Raw genomic sequence first — 16920 nt, forward strand, 5'->3', positions numbered from 1 at the left:
GGGCAACAAAAATCAACCTACTGTATTAATATTCTCAGTTATTAAATAATTGAAATTAACACAATATGCATACCCACACCAGGTATAATTCTGCCTCATGTGCTCCATAGCAGCCGATCCATGCACTTTAGAAGTTCCTTATTTTAACCTTAACCTTCTTGATCATTACTTTACATGCAGAGATTAAGTTGTAGCAACTCAAGGAACAAATAGATGCTGCCCGAGGGCTAATTGTATCCATGTAATGGACTTTAAAGACGGGTAACCTCCCGCAGCTAACACAGCGTGGACATACCTCAGCAGGCAGTCTTTAAATCCTCTTTTCCACTATCTGTCGAGCCGAGCAAGAACCAAACCGTGAAACTCCGGCATTCTTCTCCTCTTTGAGTAATCAGCCCGTCGTTTGCGTTTCAGTTGTATTCAGTAATATGTGAAGAACGTAAAACAAAGAAAAACACAACTATAACTTTTGGATCCGCCATTCTCAACTCAAATACAGCGCCTCTTAATACTGCATACTTTGCATGTGACTCGACTCATTGCGTGTGACGTCAGTTGCACAGTTTGGGCTCTGCCATGGAAACACAACCAGGATCCTCCTAAGCCGTGCTGGGCTGGCTCAGCACTGGCTCGGCACAGCCTGGCATGGCTCGGTTGGAAAAGATGTGAGACAGTCCACTAATTCAACATTTCAAAGCATGTTTTTTTTCACACAAAACTGAACTCTTTATCTTACAACAAAGAATGTTTAAGAAAAGAACATGACATTTACAAACAAGAGAAGCATTGAAGGGTTGAAGGGCTCCTCTTATTTCTCCTCTTTTAAGTTCTTAAAGGTGCTTAGCAGTATAGAAAATCTCTCAGAAATGCTACTCAGCACCCCAGTGTCTACTAGCCCGTCTGAGGTCTATCTACACTCAAATTTCTAACTATGTCCTGGTCTCTGTGCAATGCTTAAAATACTGGTAGTGTTAACAGAATCAGCTGCTTTTAGACGTTTTGTTCTGTTGAGTCTCCCCTATCCCTCGTTGTTCTAGGCTAATAGAATCTGCAGTGTCCTTTTTGTATTGTATCAGTACTTCCAGAATCATTGTGGACCAGCGGTGAATCAGTCTGAGGGCCCTCTCTCCAGGGGTTCAGGTAATCTGATCAATTGCCTATCTCTGTTAATACTAGTGGCACCTATTGTATCTAAACAATAACATTCAATATAGAATGTAATGCAGGTATTTGTTAAGATTTGAAACATGGCTTGGTCTCTTAATTCATAAACATTACACTAGTGACTGTGGTAAAACCTTAGTAAGTAAGGGATCTGAGTGAGGGAAAATAGTTAATACAATCTCCATTCCTAGTCTTGCTTTAAATCATTTATTACAACACCTCAAGATTTGTCATTTATATCCTTTATATACCTGCCTGCATGAAAAACCTCTGGGTGTGTATCAGGTGGCGAGTGCTTTATTTAAATTTCTACCAGCAATGGTATCAGGGGGTACACGGAAGGTTTACAGTCCCAAACAAAATATACAAAAACACACGTTATAATATTGGTGCTCGAAACTGTGCTCTCCAAAACCTGGGATGACAGTGCGTGTCTGTGAGGGTCGTGGTCAGGGGTGTGTGTTGGCTCCGTGTCTGCAGCTCCCATTTACTCGTCCTCTGCAAATGCAAACAAAAACATAGCGCTCCGGCGCGTCAGTAACTCCAGCGCAAGGGGCTGTACTCACATCCCCTTTGTACTGCCAAACTCCTCCATGTGATCAGCCCGGCGCCACGGTTTCTCCAATCGCTGTATGTCCCGCAGCTGATAACAATGGCTTTGTTTAGCAAACTCGCAGCAACAAGCTTCCTCCAAAAATGGCCAACTTCCGGTTGCCACCTAGTCCAATTGACCTGTCTATGGGAAAGCATACCACCAACCTTACACAGCGCCCTTTCTGGTCGGGAGGGAGATTTGCAGCTCACATTCCTTCTCTCTTTGTCACAGTGTGAGAATTTCAATTTCTGCTCAGTAATCAGTGATATAGAAACAATAGGCAGTCATGTGTGAAAACGTTAGACCACTTTGTACTTCACTTTGTGAATTTTACCAGTTGTGGCCACATGTTTCCTTTCTCTTACTATTTTAAATGAATTGTATATTATTAAAGTCATCAGTTAAATCAGACGATCACTATTTGCCTATTTTTGACAATTTTCCAAGATTTTCAGTGACAGTGGTTTGATTACACATAGACAACAAATCAAAACTACAGAAGCAACGGTATGTTCTAATACATTTGCACACTACTGTATATAGTCCTTTGATGTTGATGAAGCTTGACTGAAGTTCTATAATGTAATCTGACATGCAGGACTGAAAAATATTAGAAACCTCCAGAGCTTTACTCTGAGGCTGATCGCCAGCAACACCCTACGTTTAAACAACCACCCCAAGATCCCGTATGCCTCTTAGCTGCGGGTGTCAGTAATTGATACAGGAGGCTTTTAATACACGTACAAACACACATAAAAGCCTCAGACACTTTCATCAATAATTGATGCACCCAAGGGATCCCGCTAATTGAAAACCATTCCATTTGTAGCCTTTTAAAAGCATGAGGGGAATTGTTAGTGTTTATGTGGTCGGATATAGCTTCATCTGAGACTTCTGTACCCGGCCAGGCTCTAAAAAAAAAAAAAAGAGAAGGAAGAATGCTAGGTGGCAAGTTATATTTGTGTGTGACTCTTATGTCTGATTCATCCTAAATACTTTGGGTTTATTTTGTACTTCGTGCACCTTTACTATTACTTAAACTGTTTTTTATTTTTTTTATATTATTATTTATTTATTTATTTATTAGCAGACGCCCTTACCCAGGGCGACTTACAGTTGTATACAAAAAATACATATCAAGAATTACAATACAATTAAGAGCAAGATACAAAATACAATGACTTCAGTCCTAATAAGATCAAATACAAAACACAGTACGATTTGATACAGGGAAGTTCAAGAGCAGATAGCAGTGTTGATAGTTACATTAGGGTTAGATACGAGTGCAGGTGAAATACAACATACTACAGATTGGGTTAAGTGCAGGATTAAATACAATAAAATAGGGAGCAGATAAGTGCAAGTTAAAGTGCATTAAAGGCAGAGTGCTATATTGTCCAGAAGGGAAGAGTTGAGTTTTACAGGTGTTGTCTGAAGAGGTGTGTCTTGAGGAGGCACCGGAAGGTGGTCAGCGACTGGGCAGTCCTGACATCCGTAGGAAGGTCGTTCCATCACTGTGGGGCGAGGGTGGAGAAGGAGCGGGCTCTGGAGGCAGAGGAGCGTAGAGGAGGTACAGCCAGTCTTCTAGTGCAGGAGGAGCGGAGAGGTCGAGTTGGGGTATAGGGAGATATGAGGGTCTGGAGGTAGCTGGGTGCAGTCTGGTCAAGGCATTTGTAGGCGAGAGTCTTGAACTGGATGCGAGCGGTGATCGGGAGCCAGTGGAGTGAGCGGAGCAGTGGAGTTGCATGGGAGAAGCAAGGCAGAGAGAACACCAGATGAGCAGCGGAGTTCTGGATGAGCTGGAGCGGATGGGTGGCGGACGCAGGGAGGCCGGCCAGGAGGGAGTTGCAGTAGTCTAGGAGGTTGAGCCGCACCAGGTTACCTGGTAGGTGCAGTCGGAGAGGTAGGAGGAGAACCAGGCCAGAGCAGTGCCAGAGATTCCCAGGTCAGCAAGACAGGATAGGAGACTAGAGTGATCGACAGTGTCAAAGGCAGCAGAGAGGTCGAGGAGAATTAGGACAAAGGAGAGAAAGAGACAGCATGGGCAGAGTTTAGCGAATTTGTGACAGACAGGAGAGCAGTTTCAGTGAAGTGAGCAGAGTGGAAACCAGATTGGAGAGGGTCGAACAGAGAGTGGTTAGACAGGAAAGCAGAGAGCTGGGGGTGTGCTGCCCGCTCGATGGTTTTAGAGAGGAAGGGCAAGAGGGAGACAGGATGGTAGTTCTGGACGGAGGTGGGATCGAGGGTAGGTTTTTTGAGGAGGGGGGAGATAGAGGCTTGTTTGAAGGCAGAGGGAAAGAGGCCAGAGAGGAGAGATAACGTGAATGCTGTTTCAACTGTTTCACGTGGTATAGATGATATAGAAAAAAAGATATTCTGATTTGATTTGATTTTCATTACACGAGAGTAGCTGTTATTTACGTCTAATATTTGGACTCGCCAAGATAAAATGAGAGTGTAGTGGAGGGGACCAACCAAGACGTAGCGTCACTGTAATATATGAGTAGGACCCTGTGAAAATCACGATTTCATGGGCTGCGCAGAAATCGCGAAATTAGCCCTATACCGTGATTTTTACAATATTCTTAAGAAATAAAAATAATTTCATAATTATTTGTATTTAATACAAAAAAATATCACATTAAACAAAACTATACAGCTCTGCTATGTGTCTGCGTGTAATATTCGCCATGCACACAGTGCTGTGAAGTGATTATGTCATGTGACTGTATGCAGTCTAAGCAGGAAATTAAAATACTATACACTGTAAACAAGAAAATGGATGTCTCTAAAAAGGCTGAAAATGTGACAGCAAGTATTCAGAGAAAGAGAAAGGCGGAAATCCAGAGCAGCACTGCAACTGCTTTACTTGCAAAGAAACAAAAAACGGTGACTTCCATGTTCCAAAAGTCCACTTACTCAATTTTCACTGACAGAGGCGTTTGTTTGTGCAAATATCCCTTTTGAAAATTGGACAACCAAAAGTTACGGAAATTCTTCAGACAGAGTGTAGCAAATGGTGGAGCGATTCCTTCATCAGCCCAGCTGAGACGTGAATACTTACCTAAAGTTGCTGAGTATCACAAGCAGGAGATTATGGAATTGGTAAAACAGTCTGGTTGCTTGTCAGTGGTCACACTGACGAGTCGACTGATGCACAAGATCTGTATGGGTTACACATTGTATTTGTTTTGCAAGACCAAAAATGGTGAACATGCACCTGACATACTAGAACTGAAAGCTGTCCTTGCAGATACACTTTACCTACAGGCTGTTAATTACAACACCGTTTCACAAGCTATTGTAAAGTGCTTGAGTAACTTTGATGTTAATTTAGATGTCAGTGCATTTATCTGTATATTTGCTGTTTTAAAAAAAAATAATAATAATCTGTACACATAATTTATAAGATATTTCCGTGCACATTCCGCGAAATATGATACTTTACCCGTGACACTGCCGTGAATTTTAAAGAATTTCTCCAATTTTCACAGGGCCTTATATATGAGCTTTCAGCGCTTTATCTCTGCCAAGTAACGTGGATTTCCTATTGGCCTGGTGTTGGTGGCTGAAGTGTAATGCTGGCTCCAGGGAAATTTACAGCCCATTTGTGCAGTGGTGACAAGAAAACAAGAAATCAACTGGAAAAAAAATAAATAATTATAGCGAAGCAGTGAAATGAACAAGACAGCCTTTTTTTCATCCCTTGACCTTCTGTTTGTGCTTAGTGGAGCGCACTATGTTGTAAATTCTCTGTGTATCCTTTTCTCCTTCAGGTGGAGGATTAAGAGGCTCAGCCCTGAGATTTGTCTTCGGGTCAGATTTGAGGTTCTGAGATTGCCAGGATTAGTGCTGCTAAAAGAACTGTTTGTTTTAGGTTAATTGACGTTGGGTCAAATCCTGTTAAAGAAAGAACTAGTGGGGATTAGATTAAATAGATCCACTTTTACACTTCTTCATTTTTTTAAGCTTGTGGTACTTATTGGCCCCCTCTTGTGACAAAAACAATCTTGTGTGTTTTTCTTTAATTGCAGCTGACAAAATAATTCCATGAAGCTTACCTGTTTTTCTCTCCCATTAGCTACATATGCTACATAAAATGTGCAACACATGTTATGGCAAACATGTACAGCAGTGTGCAAATGTATTAGAACTCCCCATTGCTTTTGTAGTTTTGATTTGAAATCAAGTGAAATCAAACCACTAGAACTGAAACTCTTGAAAAATTGTCAAAATAAGCAAATTAGTGATTTAATTTAATTTAATTTAATTGGAGATTTTAAAAGGCCGCACATGCAATTCATTTAAAATACTAAGAGAAAAGGAACACAGACCCACAAGTTAGTAGTACTTATTGTCTCTATATAACTAATTACTGACCAGAAATTGAAATTCTCACACCCAGAGGTTTTCATGCAGATAGGTATATAAAGAGTATAATGATAAATCTTGAGGTGTTCTAATACATGTGCTAACTACTGTATAGCCAGAGAGAGTGTTTGTACTTCTAACGCAGCGGATTCAAAACCTGTGTGGGGTTCAAGCAAGCTGGTGTAAGACGATGATATGTACTGCAATTTTGCCAGTATTACATGTAGTGAGGCAGTTACATATATCTGTGATAATGCTTCCATGGTTATGTTTGACTGCAACACAGTGGTGTAACAAGCAGGGGGCAGATAGTGTGAGGGCATAACCATCACCAACCAGACAGTCCAAATCAACGGATAACGGAATTCCTCGGAAATCTCGGAATGTTCAGGCCACCGCGAAATTCTCAGTCTTCCACAGATTCTTCATATTCTGCAGCTACATCGTCATCACAATGATCATAAACAGACTGCTAAAGTGACCTGAAATATAGAATATAGGGTCTTGTTTTGTTAAATGAAAAGTAGGATTCAATTAAAGGCTGGAGTTGAGGCTTTGCAAATGTGGCGCAATAAGAAGTCTCATGTGATCTAAAGATTTTACAGGAAAATAAAATGCTTGGTATATTAAATTGCAAGTACTTGACCCATACATATGATTATGTTTAATTGACTTGCATTTTTATAAGCCATTATTAATACGAATACTAAACACATAAGGCTTGGTGGTCCAGTGGTTAGAGAAAGGGGCTTGTTAGCAGGAGGTTCCTGGTTCGATCCCAGCTTAGCCACTGACTCACTGTGTGTGACCCTGAGCAAGTCACTTAACCTCCTTGTGCTCCATCCTTTGGATGAGATGTCAAAGGGAGGTCCTTTTGTAAGTGACTCTGCACACATAATGATAATATAAGATGCTCAGCAGTTATTTTAATATTTTTCTGCAGATTTGAACTGCCTCTAGGCATAACTCTACTGGTATCTGGACACGATCAGCACCCAGGCTCTTTGATGCAGAGTCTGTAGTCCAGTGGCTAGCAGCACTCTAGCTTAAAGAGTAAGTAGTGGGGTTCCCGAAAAATATAGCCTTCCACGTCCCCACGTGTTGCTACAACTGTTCAAATAACGTACCTGTATTTTTCTATTCATTGTTAACATCCTGACAACTATTTACACTTATAACCTGAAAGTCATACACCTTGCATTCAGTTTTACACAAACATATGCAAATATCTTAAACAAACAAGTTCAGTCAAATCTGAGTCCCTAACCCTCTAGCTCTAACTCTAAAGGGCTAATCACACTACAATGTTTATTCGGTGCGTTTCTTACGCCCGATGTTTCGAAAAGGGCTTGTAACCAGGAGGTCCCCGGTTCAAATCACTTAACCTCCTTGTGCTCTGTCTTACGGGTGAGACGTTGTAAGTGACTCTGCAGCTGATGCATAGTTCACACGCCCTAGTCTCTGTAAGTCGCCTGGATATAGGCGTCTATATATTCAGTCGTTCTCACATTATCCTTTTTTACTGGCACTCTGGGCTCAGGGTGCCCAAAAGCTCTGACCTGCTTCTTATATTTAGGATGTAGGGCTAATTACGTTAGTTTGTTTAATAATCAATTTAAACAATTAATTAATTTGAATAATTACAATAGTTCAAATTAATGTGTGTTAAATCAACTTGAATTAATACTATATGACCATTACCATATCAGATCACCGACTAAACACAATCTATTAGTTATCTGTTAAATGATCGGAATATTTATTCAAGTTAATTAAGACCTCATCATAATAATTGTATTTGATGACGTGTATAAGATTGAGGAATTACAGTGAACACACAAACACCCTCAACCACAACAAGGTAAATTAAAATATCGAAGCAGTTTATTAGATGATAATACAGAAAGGAACAACTTAGAAAATCATTGTGAGGTAGCAATTCACATACATATCAATGCAGCACAAGTAAACACTTATCCCTTGAATGTATATGCTTCTATATATGTCGTTTCTCAATAATGCATTTAAACTACAGTACAAGTGGAATTGTATTGCCTTCCTAAAATCCAGTATAGGTTCAACATCTCATTCTAACACAGCACATTAACTCCTCTGTCTCAGTCCAGTCCAGGCTGCACGGATCTGCTAGCAGGTGATGACGTCACTCTGCTGACAGTTCCCTCTGCTCAACTACACAGTGTCCCTGCGTCTACCACTCACAGGCAAAATAACTCCAGTTAAACCCAAGCATATATTTAAATGCAAAAAAAAAAAAAATTCTAAGTTAAATTACAATTCGTCTTATAACATATCACAGCTAAGGCTGGTATACAATTGTTTACTTACAATTACACAAGTATACTTTCAAATAAGCACTTCATGTGACAATATAGAGTTAAGCCAATTAGTTACTTTTTAACAAGGTTCAAACTCTGAGCTTCTTTTAAAAATGTGCAGTATTTACTAGGTAAGTTTACTTTCCGGTGCAGTGTTAGTACTCTACGTTTACGCAGGCCCACCGAGAGGGCGGGGAGGACAGGGACATTTCCCCGGGACCCAACGCCTCGAAGGGGGCCCATCGCCTCGAAGGGGGGCCCTGATGAAGGGGGAACTTTTTTTTTTTTTTAAATATATGTAAAATATTTTAAAACAACTAGCCCTGCACAAGACCCTTTGCGTTCCCACCACCACATTAAAAAGAAAAACTGCCGAGCCGATGTGCTTCTGTGGTGTAACGACTGTGTATCCAGGCACTGTCAAACACTTCCTTTCACACAATGATTTGAACTTTCGCTTTTCATGTTTTACTACACCAAAAAGCTGAAAAAAAGGCATAAACATAATACATAACTTCATTTTGCACATTAAATGCTTTTCACATTACGGAACAGTTCACATTATCAGGTTATTTTTAGGGCTTAATGTTATTATGTTATTGAAAACCACGACTTGTTTTAGGATAGTATTAGGAAGTGTTAAGCCTGATCGGAAAGTTTGTAAGAATTTGTTTTTATTTAAGCACATTAAGCCACAGTAGGCGTTTTAGGATGTCCCCTTAAACATGCACATAAACGGCTGGTTTCACAGCACTAGTCCTGGACTACCCAATGTTGATTTAGGTAAGGTACACCAAGATTTGTGCTAATCTGGGTCTGTGAAACCAGCCAATAAAGTATAAATACAAACATGATAAAATCAAATCTTAAAAATAAATAAATAAATCAAAATTAAACATATTTCAGAAACCAAAAAAGAAAAGGCATCTGAAAAGACGGACATCTTGGGTTTATATATAAAGGTATGATATATTAGTTCCAATGAGCGGTTTGTAAAACAGAGAAGCCATCGCATCCTGGTTTGTGGAAGGAAGTTGCTAGAATATTATAGGAGGCTGTGTGGTCCAGTGGTTAAAGAAAAGGGCATGTAACCAGGAGGTCCCTGGTTCAAATCCCACCTCAGCCACTGACTCATTGTGTGACCCTGAGCAAGTCACTTAACCTCCTTGTGCTCCGTCTTTCGGGTGAGACGCAGTTGTAAGTGACTCTGCAGCTGATGCATAGTTCACAAACCCTAGTCTCTCTGTTGCCTTGGATAAAGGCGTCTGCTAAATAAACAAATAATAATATTCAGCTACTGTAATTCATAGAAATGAATGTAAACCCCTCCCTTTAATAAGATTACAATACATCTTTCCAGCACACTACAGGGTTCCGAGGTTTTGTGGTCCGGTAAACTATACAGCAGCTGCCTGTGTAATCCCTCCCAGTCTCCCAAAACACAAGGTCTTGGCTCACAACTGATCAGATTGCCTTGTCTGTTCTGAAGAAAGCTAAACAAGGAGAACAGAATGAGACCTGTCACTGGCTTTGTAGCTATACTGCGATTCTTCTTATGTAAGTTTGTTCACTTTATAGATTTGCGTAGAAAAGTTAGTTAGCTGAAGGAGCGCGTTGGTCCATTTTCAAAACTTTCATTACAGGGCAAGCTTTATACACACAAAAATCAACACTTTATCTCATAATGCATTTGAAGGCATTCTATTTGCCCCTTCATGTGTGCAGAAAGTGACCCTGAGACGATAGCAATTCATAACCCAAATCTTTGCATGTCTTCAAAGAAACCTTCAGATAATCTGTTATCATATTTTCAGTTTAACACCCCCATCAATTGGGTATTTTTTTTGTATAAAGTATTTGAGAAACTCCATTTGATAAGAAAGAATCACTTATCAGTTCAAAACAAAACTGTGTGTGTATTTGATCATAAGCTGTGATAACTTATTATTAATAGACCCACATTTGATTTGATCTTTAAACTTTTTTTTTATCTTAAGATGTTTAAGTAAACATAGTTGCCCTTTTAATACTTCTGCATTGTCTGAAAGTATTTACTATTATCTTATTTTTATGTGATTTTTTTTTTTGGGTGTCTAGATGCTCAGACTAGCTTTGGACTACCTTGGACCGACTCAAAGCTTGGGGAGGCTGTTACTTTGAGCTGCAAGGTGTCTGGATATAAAATAACTGAACACCATGTCGACTGGATTCGACAAGATCCAGGAGGGCAGCTGTACAGCTTGGCAGCAGTTAATGCTGATGGAACTCATGTTTACAATAATATCCAATTCCAAGGGCGTTTTAGGACTTACAGAGATGTTCCAAGCAGCAGCGTGTACCTGGACATCTTCAGAGTGCGATTATCAGACACAGCGACGTACTACTGTGCAAGGAAACACGGCCGTGTTGATCAAGCAGCGACATTAGATCATTGGGAAACAGCGGCAAAACTAATGGTTTTACCAGGTAAGAAAGTGGTACTTAAACCATAAAAGGAAGATTACATTGTTATTGTTGTGCTGCAAAGTTAGAGCCCGTTAGAACATTTTAAGACGGTAACACTTTCCATTGAGTGTGTCTAGTTAAGTAACTACTATGTAAATACAGAGTAATTAGAGTCACAATGGAAAGTGTTACCTTTTGAGGTGAAAGCTGAGGTATAATTAAACATTTCATAAAATATTAACCTAGGCTACATTCAGTTTCATTAAGACACTGAAATAACAAATCAAAAATCCAAATCAAATTTTAAAAAAACAACAGTGCACCTTCATTTAATTGTAGGGTGTTGATATCTCCAATGTAGTAGCGATTTATTTTAATAAATCAGTGGGATTTCTTTTTATGGCTATACTTAACATAAAACATTTTTTTGAGGCATGAAAATAATGCTAATGGTTTTGGAATCCTTTTGTTTTTTTTATTTTATTTTATTTTTTTGGTATTCAGATTTGATAGCAGAAACTTGAAAAATACAATCCAGTTCATATTTTTTTTTAATATCTTCAGAATATATGAGTAGAAAATGCAAACACTATGTGTTGGGTATTGCTTATCAGTACTGAAAAAAATAGCACAGTGATACATTTCTATTCATTGCCTGTGCAAAAACATACTAGGGATCCCCCAACACACACACACACACACGCACGCACATACACACACACACGCACACACACACACACATACACACAGACAACAAATACATGGAAAAACCCCATAATAAATACCACTCTTGCCTCAGAAACCACACTTCAACAATGTTGTGAATCTAATAAGAAATTATTCTGAAACAATGGCTTGTGTTACAGACATTTCTAAGAACTGTCTGAATATCTTGCAGCTGCTTCTTCATTAAACCTCAGTGGGATGGCTGTACAGCAAAGTGCCATTCAGCACATAGAAATATCTTACTAGAATCTGCTCAGAAACCACAGTGCCACAGCACGTTGTGAATCTGATAGGAACGATACTGTTTTTCCCAGACCCTGCTTGCTGTATAATACTGTTTACATTCATTTCTCAGAGTTATGGTTGCTAAATATTCTAGCAGCTTCCTTCCAAACCAAGATGTGATGACTTCTCTGTTTTACAAACCGCTCATTGGAGCTGAATTGTCACTGAAGATCATTTAGAAAGGGCGATTTAATTAGCTATTTTTTCTATTAAATGATCAAACGAGCTGTACGTAGGTGTGTGTGTATTGGTATGCACTCATGATGGATTTATTGATGAACTGTGGTTCAGCAAACGATTACCAGTGATTAACTAGACTGATTATTTTAAATAAGCTCTAAATCACCACAGAATGTTCCACAATGGGGCAGCAGTGTGGAGTAGTGGTTAGGGCTCTGGACTCTTGTCTGGAGGGTCGTGGGTTCAATCTCGGGTGGGGGACACTGCTGCTGTACCCTTGAGCAAGGTACTTTACCTAGATTGCTCCAGTAAAAACCCAACTGTATAAATGGGTAATTGTATTTAAAAATAATATGATATCTTGTAACAATTGTAAGTCACCCTGGATAAGGGCATCTGCTAAGAAATAAATAATAATAATAATAATAATAATAATAATAATAATAATAATAATAATAATAATAATAATAAATAACAGAGCATGGCTGTTACTTGTGGCATCATGATTGGTATAAAGGTAACCCTTATTGATGCTGCTTGTTAAGGGGAACTCTCTGAACAGTAGAAAGGCCAACACAGGAAGGTTTAGAGTTAGGGTTATATCATGTAAAATAATGTACACATTAAGTGCATTGTAACTCTGAATAATAGCATTGTAATGACGTATAAGTGCACATGTATTTATTAAGTAGCTACTGTGTCAATACACAGTAATTAGAGAGACTTCATCTAAAGTGTAACCAAAAAACAATAGCTTCTAATTCTTTTGAAAATGCACAGTGATAAAAAATGACTCCTTCTCCCCACTAGATGGCGCTTGACGAAGCAGGTCCAGTGTGTAAGGAGGAAGGTGGAAGAGTTCAAGTGGTTCTGTGGGATGCACAGTAACCAGTGTGAGTTGCAGTTGCTTGCGCTGGCTTAGCCCACGACCTGTTTATACTGTGCTTTATTTGTTTCAAAGCAGGATCTCGGCATTGCTGAGTATGGTGTTAGAGAGAGCACTGCGGAGGAGGATGGGCGTTCTGCTTGGATTCATTATTCTACTGCCTTCCTTCACATGTAAGCTCACTTTAGCTCCATTAATGAAGAATACAAAGAAGCAATTTAGTGTCTCTCATTACTGTGTATTTACTTAGTAGTTAATTAGTAAATACATGAGTCCTTACATTTTATTACAATGTTATTATGCATAGTTACAATGTACTTAATGTGTAAATCTTTTTGCATGATATATGTAAGTACACAATTGTATCAGAAAAGTGGTTCGGTTTAGAGTTAGGGTTTGGGATAGGGTTAGGATTATTGTTACATCATGCAAAAAAGATGTACACATTAAGTACATTGTAACTATGCATAATAACATTGTAATGATGTGTAAGTACTCATGTATTTACTAAGTAACTACTATGTGAATACACAGTAATTAGAGACACCATGTAAAGTGTTGCCCAATTTAGTCTGCTTGACAAATGTTTGTTGTCTACTTTTAGACTAAGAAGGTTTTTTTATGTTTATCTAATGAATGAGTAAACAGGTCCTCATTTAAATTGAAATCAACTAAGAATCGGTTATGCTTTCTTAATTTATTGTGTTCATTTGTCCAGATTCCCTGGCCAGCATTGTTCTGACCCAGTCTGGTGCAGAGCTGAGAAGGCAGGGAGACTCTGTCTCATTAACTTGCTGGGTCTCTGGATACAAAATCACCGAGCATGATGTCCACTGGTACAGACAGTTCAGTGGGGGGCGCCTGGAGTTTCTGGCAAGGATGGGGTACGAAGGGTGGGATCAGTACAGTGGAAGCATCCAAGGCCGTTTCAAGACTTCAAGAGACGTATCCAACAACACTGTGTTTTTTCAAATGAACAACCTGCAGTTGGCAGACTCCGCTATCTACTACTGCGTGAGAAAGAATAGCATGGTCCTGGATTACTGGGGAAGAGGAACTAAAGTGACTGTCTTACCAGGTAAGAAAGATTCAAGCATGCAAAGAAGAGGCTTGGTGGTCCAGTGGTTAGAGAAAGGAGCTTGTTACCAGGAGGGTCCGGGTTCAACCACTGACTCACTGTGTGTGTGACCCTGAGCAAGTCACTTAACCTTGTGCTCCGTCCTTTATATGATGTAAAACCAATGAGGTCCTATTGTAAATTATTATAATATTATCCCAAGTTCTTAAAGCAATTTATTCCAAATCATCATGAGCACAATTATTATATCATAATAAAGCATATCATATTTCTTAAAAAGCTTGGAACTATCAGTTACATTTAGATTATTACAGCGACTAAAATATATTGCTTGCATTTGTATTTTGTAACAGGCAGTGATGTCATGTTCAGAATGTAGTGTGCTTATAAAATATAAAACCGTGTTCATTGCTCAATTCACTATTTTAATGAATGACAAAATATAGACACTGTACGTTTGCTAGGGATTTAGCAGGATAACCATGATTCAGGCAGAAAGATAGAGCCCTTTCACTTAACTCTGTTTAAAAATAGTGTTTAGCATTTGACTGACTGATCTATTTATTGAAATCTTCTAAAAAACGCATACTATTCTCGGCAATGGCACAACATACTTTTGTATAGTCTACCTGTTGCCTGTTCATCAAACTACAAAAAGTCTACTGACATTGCCCACTGCGTTTAGTATTGTTGCATATTACAACTTCGAATGACTGGCACAGTGATACATTTCTATTCATCCCCTGTACAAAAACTTACCAGGGCCCCCTCCCTCTCTCCCCCTCCCCCCTCCCTCCATACCACAAACAGCATCCATACCTCAGAAACCACACATCTGATTCTAACTAAGCTGTTTCTTTCATTTCTAAGAACCAGTAACCTGTCCCACTCCAGTACTTTGCCCCTTGTGGATATAAGAAATAACACGTTGAACAAATGCGATTTCCAAGCATCCGTTGAATGTTTACTGAACTATAAATCTGCGTTTCTGCTACAGTTAGAATTTCAATGGTAAGTTAAATGTGTATAGTACCGTTTTAAAGCCTGTCAAATCATAGCAATATGAGTATTGCATTACTGTGATGTATCCTTATAGTGTTCACCAGATTGAGGGTGTAGATAGCAGGTGTGCACATTTATTAAAACCATTGGAGACTCGTTTCCAGACTTACGGACATTTCAGATTTATGGACAGCCTCCATTCCCAATGGGTTCATAGCTCTGAGGTTATACTGTACCATAAACTTCTGAGTTTTATAAATGTCACCAGGCTGTGACTTTCACCATGAAGTGATGTTCCTCCTGATGTAAGCTTTATCTCAGAACTGTGTTTTAATTTTAATGATGGTCCACAAGAGCCCCTGCTGTGTTTTGTTTTTGACAAGATGTGTTTTCTATCTTGGTACCCCACTAGCATTTTCATTTTGACTTAACCAGTCCATGCTCGCCTCCATAACTACAACCCTGTGGTTCTCCTTCCCAGAATCTCATTGGAAAATGCTGGAGAGACATCAAGAGGAACCTCAAAATACAAACTATACCCCGATACCAGGATCAACCATCAGCCACACTGGAGAGAGGGGTGAAAACCTAAAAGAAGTGATTCTGTTTGACCTTTGTTCATTCATTTCTAAGAACCATTAACCTAAATATAATTTAGAGCACATTTAGACATGTTTTTAATACACCTAAAGACATTTATTTTTTTCTAACATACTAAAGCAACCTATTTAAAGCTTTTTAAAATAATTGTGATTCATGAATTGAAGGTTTGTTATTTAAAGTCCTGCTCTGGCCCTGTTGGTTCCTTTGTGGTGTTGGGATGCCAGTATCACTGTCGAGCCTTCCTGGGGTGTCTTGAACTAGTCGATGAAACACCGAAGACAGGGGGTGCCCACTTGATGACCCCTGCGAAGCGCCCCACCCAGCCCATTGCAGACAGTCGCCATGCAACAGGGAGGCCTCACTTTGGTAGATCCCTGGAGCCAGCACCAACGCTGTTGTGTGTGCTGATGCGCCAGGGGAGGCTGGAAATAGGCTGATCCCTGGAGCCAGCATTACACTTCAGCCATCAACACAGGGAAATAGGAAATCCACATTGCCTGGAGGAAAAGCACTGAAGGCTCATATATTACAGTGATGCTACGTCTTGGTTGGGCCCCACCACTAGACTCATTTATCTTGGCGAGTCCAATATTAGCATGAAGTAAATAACAGCTACGCTCACGTAATGCAAATAAAATATAGCCTAAAAAAGTCAAATTCAATAATGAAATTAATTACATATATATATATATATATATATATATATATATATATATATATATGTGTGTGTGTGTGTGTGTGTGTGTGTGTTAGGGTAGGTTTTTTAATGTTCAAATATAAAACATGTACAGAAAATGAAATAAAAACACTTGACACTTCTGCACTTTTAATCTTGTATTCCTTTATTTCTAGAAGTTTTCCTTTTATATTAGTCACTACTCGTTAGGTTAGTTTCCATACTGCAATAGCAGTTCGCTACTGGAGACCAGAAAACCAGCAGGGCACTGAGCATGCTCAGAGACAGAGAGGGAGAGAGAGATGGGCTGAGACAGGAGAGTTCTGTCTGGGCTCTGAGGGGGGCAGCCCACAGGCAGTGACCGTAAAAGAGAGACGGGCTTTGGTTGGAACAGGGCATTTGTCTGAAAGGGGGTTTAAAATGGGCATGGATTTAAAATTCCCTTTAAGAAAACGGTAACAGCGTCCCGTAAATATTAAATGGGATACAACATAAACCTTGCCCTTACTTACAGGGGAGATGAGTGGGAGAACTACTGGGTGGAGATGGATTCAAGTCCAAGTAGTTTAATGC

This window comes from Acipenser ruthenus, chromosome 54 (genome assembly GCF_902713425.1).
Source record: "Acipenser ruthenus chromosome 54, fAciRut3.2 maternal haplotype, whole genome shotgun sequence".
In the NCBI taxonomy this organism is placed as follows: Eukaryota; Metazoa; Chordata; class Actinopteri; order Acipenseriformes; family Acipenseridae; genus Acipenser; species Acipenser ruthenus.